Source organism: Vulpes lagopus, chromosome 1 (genome assembly GCF_018345385.1).
Source record: "Vulpes lagopus strain Blue_001 chromosome 1, ASM1834538v1, whole genome shotgun sequence".
NCBI classification, from domain to species: Eukaryota; Metazoa; Chordata; class Mammalia; order Carnivora; family Canidae; genus Vulpes; species Vulpes lagopus.
The window spans coordinates 97,745,527-97,757,875 of record NC_054824.1 but is presented as its reverse complement, the minus strand read 5'-3'; the positions used below and the strand labels follow the sequence as shown (position 1 = coordinate 97,757,875).

The 12,349-nt window shown below is 37.5% G+C and overlaps 1 protein-coding gene across 3 annotated transcripts in view; it reads left to right on the top strand.

Annotated features, from left to right (window-relative positions):
• LOC121473310 (cell cycle control protein 50C-like) overlaps window positions 1-12,349 on the top strand; it is a 56,447-nt gene that overhangs the window by 33,585 nt on the left and 10,513 nt on the right. For all 3 annotated transcript variants that reach the window (XM_041725504.1, XM_041725512.1, XM_041725497.1), the window contains one exon: window positions 11,093-11,216. The gene's annotated coding sequence lies outside the window, so the exon portion shown is untranslated. The remainder of the gene's footprint in view (window positions 1-11,092; window positions 11,217-12,349) is intronic.

Sequence of the window (12,349 nt, the reverse complement as noted above, 5' to 3'; positions counted from 1 at the left end):
AAACATCAGAGAAAAACTTCATGACATTGGACTTGACAATGATTTCTTGGATATACACCAAAAGCAAAGGCAAGAAAAAAATTGATAAATTGGGCTTTTATCAAAATTAAAAAATTTTTGCATAAAAAGACTATCAACAGATTGAAAAGGTAACCTTCAGAATGGGAGAAAATATTCACAAGTTATATATCTGGTTATATATCTGATGAGGGATCAATATCCAGGATATATTTTTAAAAACCATGACTCAACAATAAAAAATCCAACTTAAAATGGACAAAGGACTAAAATAGACATCTCTAAAGAAGATAAACAAATGACCACTAAGCACAAGGAAAAGATGCCCCATATCTAGTCATTAGGCAAATTCAAATCAAAACCACAGTGAGAGATCATTTCATACCATTAGGATGGCTACTATCCAAAAGGAAACAAAAATAAAATAAGTCTTGGGAAGGATGTGAAAAAAAGTGGAAGTCATTGCTGGTGAAAATGTAGAATAGTACAGCTGCTGTGGAAAATTGTATGGTGATTTTTCGAGAAAATAGAAGTAGAATTACAATATGATCCAGCAATAATACATACTATCATAATACATGATAGTACATAATTATATACATTATAATAGCCTTACAAGCAATGTAATTCTAACTCATGCTATGATATGGATAAACCTACAAGACATTATGCTGCATCAAATAAGCCAGTCACAAAAGGACAAATATTGTATGATTCCACTTATATGAGATACTTAGAGTCATCAAACTCATAGAGATAGAAAGTAGAATGGTAGCCAGGGCTAGGGGGAGGGAGGAAATTCTAGAGATGGATGGTGGAGATGGTTGCACAACAATATGAATATACTTAATGGCACTGAACTGTAAAGTTAAAAATGGTTAAAAAGGTAAATTTTATGTGTATTTTGCCACCACAACCAAAAAAAAAAAAAATCTCAGGGTCAGTGTGCCATGCTTGGAATTTAGAATGACAGATCCTGAAAACCCTTTTTGAGTGGCTTTTACATGTTGTGCTAAGCATTTGAACAAGACAAATATCAAAAAAAAAAAAAAGATGGAGTGATGATGGCTGTAGCCCTCAGCTGCAGTATCTTCCAACAAGTTAGGACAGCATGCTTGCTGAGTGAGATTCCTGTCTTGCTAGTTTCATTGGAAATGAATAGTCTCCACATCAATTGGGAATTTTATTAACTAGGGTTTACTGGGTTCACTGAAACAGTTCCATTATTTAACCACTTACAAAGTTCTTCAGCCACAGACATCTTATGTCACTACATCACCAAATAGAACTCTAAGATGCTCTGTAGATAACTTCTTAATACAAGGAATGCATTCTCCTAGGAATACACTGGAGCCTCCACATGGCCCTGAAGAAGACACTGACCTCTTTGAAACTAGGACTGCAGGATTCAGGGGACTGGTAGTGATTTCCAGTTGCACAGATTTTTTTGAGCTCTGGTTCTCAAAAAAGACTGAAGGAATCATCGGAAGACCCAAAATAGTATCTGTCAAATACCAATCCTATGAGACAATGCATGATCTTGCCGAGGACACAAAGAAAGAAGACAGATATTCTGGGCCTCTTTTAATGTGATTTATTGGCTCCTAGAGACTCAAAGACTGTGGAAAAATTCTCCTATAGGATTAAAATATAGAGACATAATGGACTCTGTTAAAATGAAAACAATAGTTAAATCCAAGGATCAGGACTAGCACCAACATGAAGAAAGGAGTTTCCGACTCCCCAACCTCCTTCCAGACAGCTCAGATACCATCAGTCTCCCAGCCAATGCAGAGACAAAGTCTGTATTTTAAGATTTTCATCTTTGACCTCATTCTAAAACATAAAACATAAACTAGCATTGTCAGAGGTTTTACGATGGCCTATAGATTCATGCAAGCTTCTTCAGTTCATACTAGTGAAAGTTTCCCATATGGGCTGAGATCAATTCTTGACCTCCAGAATCCCCAATATGTTATTCTCAAGGCAGTTGCCGTCTTCCTACCTCTTATAAATTAGCTGTGCATTTTCTGGAATCAACCACATCCTTGGAAAACTGACTGCAGCTCATCCAAGAAACTTGGCCTCCATTCTGTGCTCTCTAGAGACAGCTGTGTGAAAGCTTCAGGAGCAATAACTCAGGCAGAAGGTCCTCTGTGGTCAGCAGAGCCCCAAATTTGGATACGGTTTCACTTGAATATTCATTGGCTTTAGCAGTTTGGCAAAAGTAGGAAAGGACTCCTAATTCCATGGGGTCAAATATCCTTCCTGAAACTAAAATGGAAAAGATGAACTGACTCATGGAAAGGATTTTGTGATAAACCTAATGTCCTGGGGCCACTTTCATAATAGTACCTCCTCTTCTCATCACTTACTTCCCTTGTGTGTCTCTTGAATAATATCATTTTCAAGGGTTTAATAAAGATTTCTTTGTCAGCAGCCCAAGTCAAAGCCTCTAGAGGTACTGGTATATTGTTTGAAAAATCCAGGGCCCTCAGTTCTAATGAAGTATAGGAATAAAGAGGATGTAAGGAACAGGGTGTCTACTGGGACCCGCCTGAAGCCAACAGCAACCTGGGATTGGAAAGAATTAAGAGACATCAGCCCAATGGAGATATTTAAACAGACTGGGAGTAGATGATATTAGCAATTACACATACAGATGGCAAGTAAGCTTAAGAGAGGATGCTCAAAATCAATATGTCATTAGGGAATTGCAAATTAAAACAATGATGAGATGCCACCGCATACCTCTTCACTAAAATCCAACAGCAAATGCTGACAGAAAAAAAAAAAGTCAATGGTTGTCAAGGGTTTGAGAAAGGGAAGGTGGAATTGATAGAGCACAGGGGATTTTTAGGAGGCCTACAGGAACTTTCTGTACTTTCTCCTTAATTTTTGTGTAAATCTAAATTTCTCTAAAAAGCAAAGTCTATCAAAAAAGATAGAGCAAGCTGCTGATGAAAGGGGTAGCAATAGCTATCTGCTATGAAGACAGGGGCCAGACAGATGTGCATCCTCTCCATCATGGAGAACATTTGCATCATTTTTAAATGGGAACCAAAGTGAAGTTTCTCAAAATAAGACCCAAGAGCCATCTCCATCAGCATCAAAAGGCTAAATGCGGATTCCTGTGGCCTGGCCCAGACTATTGAATCAAAGTCTCTTGGAGTCAGATTTGGGAATATGCATTTTTAATATTCTAGGGTACCTATGCACTTTAAGGTTTGGTACACTGTACCAATCTCCTAATTGTTTAATTGTCAGTACTCTTTTATTTTTGCACATATGGAATAATAAAGAGAAAATGTCCACTAAATTCTTATCAAATATATGTAACAAGCCTATGTATAGGGTGTCTGGAGATGGAAAGAGTGGAATGGACACAAAGTGAGGCTGATGAAGTTTGAAGTTTGAAGGAGCTTCTCAACCTGCATCAATTAGAAATGACTCAGTGGAAGTCAGCTCATGAGCTTTGAGTCAAGTGATTTCCAGGGATAACTTGCCCCCCAAAAAACCCTAAACCAAAACAAAACTCTAGGCATATAAACACGAAAAAGAAAGACAACCACTTTCCATCACAGATGTTACATTCATATATATTTGACCCTGGAACAATGTGGAGGTTATGAGTGACAACATTCTCTCACCCCACACAGTCAAAAACCTGTGAATAACTTTCAACAACCTCAAAACTTAATTACTAATACCCTACTGTTCTTTAAAAGCCTTACCAATAGGGGCACCTGGTTGAAGGCTCTGGTTGAGCATCTGCCTTCAGCTCAGGTTGTGATCCCAGGGTCCCGGGATTCAGTCCCTCATCGGGCTCCCCATGAGGAACCTGCTTCTCTCTCTGCCTATGTCTCTGCCTGTCTCTGTGTCTCTCATGAATAAATAAATAAAATATTTTTTAAAGCCTTACCAATAAAATAGTTGATTAACACATTTTGTATAGGTATTATATACTGAATTCTTTCAGTGAAGTAAGCTAGAGAAAAAGAAAATACTAAGAAAAAAAAAAAGGAAGAGAAACCACATTCAGAGCACCATACTGTGAAATAATCTGCATCATAGGTGGATGTCTGTAGTTAAACCCATGTTATTGTTCAAGGGTCAACTGTATTTGCCAGATTGTGATTTACTTTCCACTTGAATAAATTACTATAATTGTAACCTAAGACGGAGTTAACAATGTAAACGAAAGTGCAGCAGGAGGGAGAATAAACTATCTTGTTCATTTGACTTCCATCTACTTGTGTAACAAAGTAGGGTCCTTTTATGTTTACATCCACTTCATTAGTGCTATTTTAGGGCTCATAGCCAGATGTGTACCTGTCTCCTTCGCTAGGCTGTGAACTTTTTAAGGGCTCTTATTTACCTCTGGCTTCTCAGTGTCAGGCACACAGAGGTGCTTTATAAATACTTAACTGGAAATGGGGTGATATCAGTGAGGTAACAGAGCAAAACCTCATACACCCACAGTTGTGCTTCCTCTGCTAATACCACGGCTATTGCTGAGATTAGGCTTTTTCCTTCCTCTCCTCTATTCTCTTATTCTCACAAAAACAAAACCACAAAACAAAATAACAACAACAAAACCTGTAGTGGAACTACTCAAAATAGCCCACAAAATTAGATGTAGAGAAGTGGAGAAGTCAGATAGTGGACATAAGGGAAATTAGATGAATTCTGTACTTAGTGTTTGAGTTACTGACTTTGCATGGGAAATTAGATTTGCATTTCAAATATTTGCTCTATGCTAAATTTTCCTGGCCTGTGGTATAAAGCTTAGCTTCTCCAAGCTTTCCAAATTGGGCGAAATTAGTCTGTTGTCGGTCGAATTAAGGGGTATAGTTAGCATTTCTGAGAAACAATCATGTAAAATCAGGAAAGTTTAATTCAGTTTAGTTACCGAGCTTACGTTTATTTGGCGCAACAAAGGCAAAGCTTAATTAAGGCCACTCCAGAGAGCTGTAACAGTCTAACAAGAAGCTGTGAATAATAAAGTAACATTCGTGGTGTTACCTTGAGTCACCTTAAAACGTGTAGCAACCAGATGTCTCATAAATTACTTGTATTTTTGTATAATTTCTTGGCTTATCCACAAAAACCAAGCACACATATAAGCTTTGACAAAGCAATCCCAATTCTGGGTATACACAACAAAAATGAGTATGTTTGTTTTCCAAGTCGTAAACCAAAGTGAAAACTACCCAAATGTCCATCAATGGAAAATGTAGAAATAAATTGCAGTATTTTCATAAAACTGCATACCAGACAACAAGGAAAAAGAACTGCACACAATGTGGATGAATCTCATTAATATACTGTTGAGTGAAACAGGTCAGGCATAAAAGAATACACAGTGTATGAGTCCTTTTACGTGAAGTTCAAGCACAGGCAAAATCTGTAGTGTTAGAGGTCAGGATAGCAAATGCTCTTGTGGCAGAGGAACAGAGACTTGGAGTATGAAGGATGTTTCTAAGGCACAGGGACATCTGCATCTTCCCTTGTATGTTTACTACATGAGTGTGTTCAGTTTGTCAAGATTCATCAAGCTGTATACTCCTTCTGTGTGCACTTTTCTCTATGGTATACTCCAATAAGATTTTGTTTTTAATCTCAATTGATATCCTAATCCTAGGAAATTGTCAATGAAGCTATTATCATGTCTCTATAAATGAAAAAAAAATGAAGTAAAGAGAAAATAAATGACATTTTCAAAGTACTTACGTTACTTTTCATTTTGTTGACCAGAGCTAAAACAGTGCTTTATTGTACTGAAGGTAAAGAAATGTTGTGCCTTGTGTTCATTGTGCCTTTTTCCCCCCTCTTTGTACCAATTATACCAACATCTCATACACCCCAATATGTAGGTAGAAAGAATGGAATATAGGTATATATCACTTCTCTTAGTAGAATATGTAGAGATTTAGTACTCTAAATTTACCAAAAGAGATGACCATTTAAAATTATTCACTGATAAATTTTTATCCTAAACAAAATTAAATAAACCAAACCAAATAACCAGTCACATCTTTGGGTGAAATCCGTATTTTTTTTTAAAGATTTTATTTATTTATTCATGATAGACAGAGAGAGAGAGAGAGAGAGAGAGAGAGAGAGGCAGAGACACAGGCAGAGGGAGAAGCAGGCTCCATGCAGGGAGCCCGACGCAGGACTCATCCCGGGACTCCAGGATCGCACCCTGGGCCAAAGGCAGGCGCCAAACCACTGAGCCACCCAGGGATACCCTGAAATCTGTATTTTATGTACAAAATTGTATACCTAAATTTCTCATCTTCCAGGTGAGCAAATCTGACTAGAAGAGAGCTGAAATATCTTCTACAGAATTAACCACCAGAACTGATACTAATACGAAACAAAAGAAATGATTTCCTCCACAACTAGTCCTGATATAAATCAACTTGAATGAATTTTATGATCACACAATCATTAAAAGGAGTTAGGAAAAAGAATGGTAAGGAAATGGTCAGGAAAGCCAAGAATCTAGCGCTGAATGACCTTATAAGCAATGTAGAGTTAAAGTAAAATATTAACTTGACAATGGAATTAAAATTTATAAACAAACTCCCAATAAATGAGGTTACTTTTACCCTTTGTTTTAATTTTTAAAGCTATGACAATGTTTATGCATTTTGTTCTTCCCTCAACTCTATGGTCAACTAATCTTCAACAAAGCAGGAAAGAATATCCAATGGAAAAAGGACAGTCTCTTCAACAAATGATGTTGGGAAAATTGGACAGCCACGTGTAGAAGAGTGAAACTGGACCATTTTCTCACCATATGCAACAATACTCTAAATGAATGAAAGACCTAACTGTGAGACAGGAACCCATCAAAGTCGTAGAGGAGAACACAATTACCAACCTCTTCAACCTCAGCTGCAGCAACTTCTTGCTAGAAACGTTTCCAAATGCAATGGAAACAAAAGCAAAAATGAGTGATTGGGACTTCATCAAGATAAAAAGCTTCTGCACAGCAAAGGAAACAGTAAATAGAACTAAAAGGCAACCTAAGGATGGGAGAATATATTTGCAAATGATGTATCAGATAGAAGGCTAGGATCCAAGATCTATAAAGAACTTATCCAACTCAACACCCAAAAAGCAAATAGTCCAAAATAAGAAACGGGCAGAAGACACGAACAGACACTTCTCCGAAGAAGACAAACACATGGCCAACAAACACATGAAAGAATGCTCCACGTCACTCATCACCAGGGAAATACAAATCAAAACCACAGTGAGGTACCACCACCTAATACCAGTCAGAATGGCTAAAATTAAAACAGAAAACAACAAATGTTGGCAAGGTTGTAGAGAAAGGGGAACTGTCTTACACTGTGGGTGGGAATAAAGGCTGGTGCAGCCACTCTGGAGAACAATATGGAGGTTTCTCAAGAGGTTAGAAATAGAGCTACCCTAGGATCCTGCGAATGCACTACCAGGTATTTACCTTAAAGATACAAAGGTAGTTATCTGAAGGGGCACCTGCACCCCAATGTTTATAGCAACAATATCCACAAGAGCCAAACTGAGGAAGGAGCCCAGATGTCCATCCAGAGAGGAATGGATAAAAAAGATGTGGTGTGTGTGTGTGTGTCTGTGTGTATAATGGAATACTATTATATTTCTATCAATGTGGATGGAACTGGAGGGTATTATGCCGAGTGAAATAAGTCAGTCAGGGAAAGACAATTGTCATACAGTTTCACTCATGTGGAACATAGGAAACAGCACAGAGGATCATAGGGGAAGAGAGGAACACTGGGTAGAAATCAATGGGAGACAAACCATGAGAGATTCTGAACTATAGGAAACAAACTGAGGGGTGCTGGAGGGAGGGGGAGAATGGGGTAACTGGGTGATGGGCGTTAAGGAGGACGCATGATGTGATGAGCACTAGGTATTATATGCAACTGATGAATCACTGAACTCTACATCTGAAACTAATGATTTACTATATGTTGGCTAATTGAATTTGAATTTAAATTAAAATAAATAAATAAATAAATAGGATAAATATATCACCACACGTTAACAACTGGAATGAAAATTTTAAAAAAGAGTACAAATTAATTAATTGATAATAAATAAAATCCCTTTTTTCTTGCTGAAAAGCCAATAAATAATTATTATCATCTCAAGATGTTTTTGAAAAATTTTAAACTACTAAAATCACAACTTTTAGCACAATAATTATTTTAATATTCTCTTCCAGGTGACTAAGTGTATTGTATTATATTATGATAATCCTAAAGTATGTATTTTGGGGGTAACATTTCTTTTTAAATAATAATACCAATATTATACATGGTCTCTGAAATATTTTCAAGTAATAGAAGTATATAAAGGAAAAGGAGAAGTGTACCTCTCCACTCCCACTCAGGAGTAAGCACTATAAACACATACACTTTTTTCCTTGTATACTTCTACACACACGCTTACTATTTTGTCTTTTGTTGCTACCACTTAACATTTTGCTATAAACATTTCCCATGTTTCTTCATAATTGCTATTTTTTTTATTTTTTAACATTTTTTAAAAATTTTTATTTATTTATGATAGTCACACACACAGAGAGAGAGGCAGAGACACAGGCAGAGGGAGAAGCAGGCTCCATGCACCGGGAGCCCAACGTGGGACTCGATCCTGGGTCTCCAGGATCGTGCCCTGGGCCAAAGGCAGGCGCCAAACTGCTGCGCCACCCAGAGATCCCAATTTTTTTTATTTTTTAGAGGTGGAGAAAGGGAGAGGGAGAGGGAGAGACCATCTCAAACAGGCTCCACATCCAGTCCAGTGTGAAGCCCTACAGGAGCTCAATCTAACAACCCTGAGATCATGACCTGAGCTGAAATCCAGAGTCGGATGCCTAACTGACTGAGCCATCCAGGCACCCTCATAATTGCTATTTTAAAGCTACATAGCATTCCTTTCTGTGCATGTAGTAATCAGGGCTTTTAATTATATCAGAAACCCAATTTAAACTAGCTTTAAAAAATAGAGACTTAATGGCTTGAGTAACTGGAATTTGCACAGGTGGAAGAGGCGTTAGGTGTGACTAGAGCCAGAGCTCAATGTTTTCAGGAATGTGCCAGCTCTGTCTCTCTTCACCTCTTGCCTCTGCTTGTGTATTGGCCTTAGTTGATCTTAACTGGGCTTTCTCTGTGTGGCTGAAATGCTAGGGTTTTTACATGTCCAGTCCCTCACCATAGAGGCAAGAGGTGACCTAAGAAAAAGACATAGGAAAGGACTTTTACTGGCTCATCTAAACCAATCAATGTGGACTGTGGAGATGAGTAGTCTGATTGGTTGCCTTGGGTCATGTGCCTACCATTATGTTTAGGAAGGATAAAGGGGGTGATTAGAGAAGAAACCTGCTGGGCAGCCATAAATAATACCTTTCACAGATACTAAATCCTGGGCTTTAAGGTGGTTTCAGTCTTTTGGTTGGGGTTGATAACCTGGAGAACATCTTCGAGAATGTTACTTCCATAGGATTTTTTTTCTGTATGAAAGATTATTTGAAGAGCAATTCCTGGATCAGAGCGTATCCAAAGACCTTGCTATGGTTCTTGCTATAGGTTGCCTTAGTGTTTTGCAAAATAATTGTACAAAGAAATAGCTTCTAAAATATGAGGTGCTATTAAAAATTTAAAGTTCGTTTATTAGTTCAACCAGTACTTGTCTAGCTATGGGTGGGGCTGCATATCCATTTTCAGTTTCCAAAATGATTCCTTTTCATTCAAAAACCTTATTCAAATTAACGTTACAGACATAATATAAATTGTCATCTGGGGCATCATTAGCCACCAGCTGATAACCTCATTTCCCTGAGTTTTGTTTTGCTCATCTCTGAATGAGAATATCTGCCAAACTCTCTCCTCAGGGCCACTGAGGTGATCAAAGATGGAGGATGAGGGGCCAGGAGAGGAGGTGCTCAAAGAGTGATGAGAAGGTTTTGAGGAGGCAATGAGGTGAATGTGATAGGAAATTTAAAAACTGAAAAAATAAGTTTGTTTAACTGTAAAACATGATATGAATGTAAGATATTATTATGATTGGGAGAGGTGCTGCAATAGAAGCGCTTTTTTCATATAAATACAGCATAACCTAACTGGGGAATATAAGACTGGGTCTTGAAATTCTGTCACCACTTTTGGGGGAAAAAAAAAAACATAAGGAAAACACATTTCTAAAAATGCCTCTTCCTTTAACCAGAAGTTTTTGTTACACTATGACCATTTTATTAAACATGTAAATGAAATGTTATTAAAACAAGTGGATGAATTCACATAGGTTGCTAACTTCCTTCCAGATATGAGTTACATTAATGAGCAAGAATTTATCATGGAAAGCGTGAAAAACAAGATATGTGAATTGTATTAGGGTTTCAGCTAAGCTTTTTCAGAGTTAAAGCCATAGGTTTTTTGCCCCCCTATGGCTGAAAGCAGCCTTAGAGATCATTTAGCTCAACACCCTCATTTTACAGATTATTTTGGTTTCATTGTTCTAGCAGAAACTTTCAATATATGCTTTTATTTGGTTAATACTTATCTATCTATTTCTAAAAGACATGTTATCGCTATTTTTGAAAGGCACTTGGAGAGGGAACCATTAGAATTATTATAGAGCTGCCCAAATTGTTTAGGAAATGATTTTCATTATGGAATCACAAGATTTAAAAATAGTTGGCATTTATACTGAAAGGTTCATAAAATGCCTTATGAATGAAGGTCTTATTAATCTCTAAAACTCATTCAGAGTTGTTTGGTTCCATTACAACTAGTTGTGGGAATGGAAATCTCAAATCTCAACTCTATTGTTCAATTTCAACATGCAGTTTAAAGATTTGCTTACCATTGGGAACTAGAAGCTGTCCAGAAACTTCTTTCTGGGGCTTGCCACATAGTGTAAGCTACTGTGAAATGGTATTGGTTGACTGAAAGCCAAATTCTAGCAAAAAGGAAGATTAACTAAAGACCTTAATTATTTTCTGCTAAATGTCATTTGTTTAACTCATGCTTTATAATTTTGAATCCACTTTTAGCATATGCAAATTTGGCTAATATCTTTCTTGTGGTAAGAAACAGAAGGCTCATGGAATTCAACTGACACCCAAATGATGCCCAAACACAGTACCATCTATTGAACCACAGATGACCTCAGATAAGGTAAGAAGACAATTATAAGCAGATGTTTGAAGAGGAAACAGAAAATTTATGAACTAGCCAATTATTCTTCCTACAATATTAGGTACATTCTTTAGAAGTAAATAAAGCAAGTGACAACTATAATTACTGTTCATGGTTTTGATTGAAGTATGGTGTAGAGGATCATTTTCTTCTAATTCAAATTTTGTTCTGAAAATTGTTGTGAGGCCTTGGGCATTTGACAACACTTAATACAGACAGAGCCACAAAGTGTTAAGCCACAGGCTTAGAGTTGAACAGATTCAGGTTTGAACCTTGACATTGACCTTTCCTTTGTTGGCTCTGTCACTTACCTCAGCCCTTATCTAACTTACATCGAGCATGATAATGTTTCAGGCATTGCTTGGGAAGTGGAACTACAAAGTTACAGAAATTAATCAGACATGATATTTGCCCTTAAGGACTTATATTTAGTGACAAGAGACAGGCAACAAATTAATATATGAAACAAGACTATTAAAACAAGACGGAAATCCTGTGAGGATTAAATGAGATGACATACGTAAAATATTTGATACTGGCCATTGCATGCAATAGGCATATAACAAATTTAGTTTTCCTTCATTTAATAAGTTTATGGCACTGTTGTGGGTACTGAACAAGAGTCAGGGTAGTATCAACCAGCCATATAAAACTTGGAGGGAGAAGAGTGGACGTCAGTGTTTCAAACACATAGATGTCTCTGGCACAGGGAAGTATTGGATAAATGTCAATTATCTCCTACTAGCTACATAAGTCCAAAGAGAGACAATAAGAATTGGATAAAAGTATTGCTTCAGTAAGTGCCGTGATTAAATTGGCTGTCACAGAAGTGTAGTTTACCATTCAGTAGATTTCCATGCATTTCTCCAATAAGACTTATCACTCAAGTTTTGGAGGAAAGCAGACCATGAGGTGACTCAAAATTAGCAATCAGTCTGACAAACATGAGCGTCGGTGAGGAGATCAGGAGGAGCAAGAGGAGACACCTGGGTGGCTCAGCGGTTGAGCATGTGCCTTTGGCTCAGGGCATGATCCTGGAATCCCAGGATTGAGTACCACATCAGGCTCCCTGCATGGAGCCTGCTTCTCCCTCTGCCTGTGTCTCTGCCTCT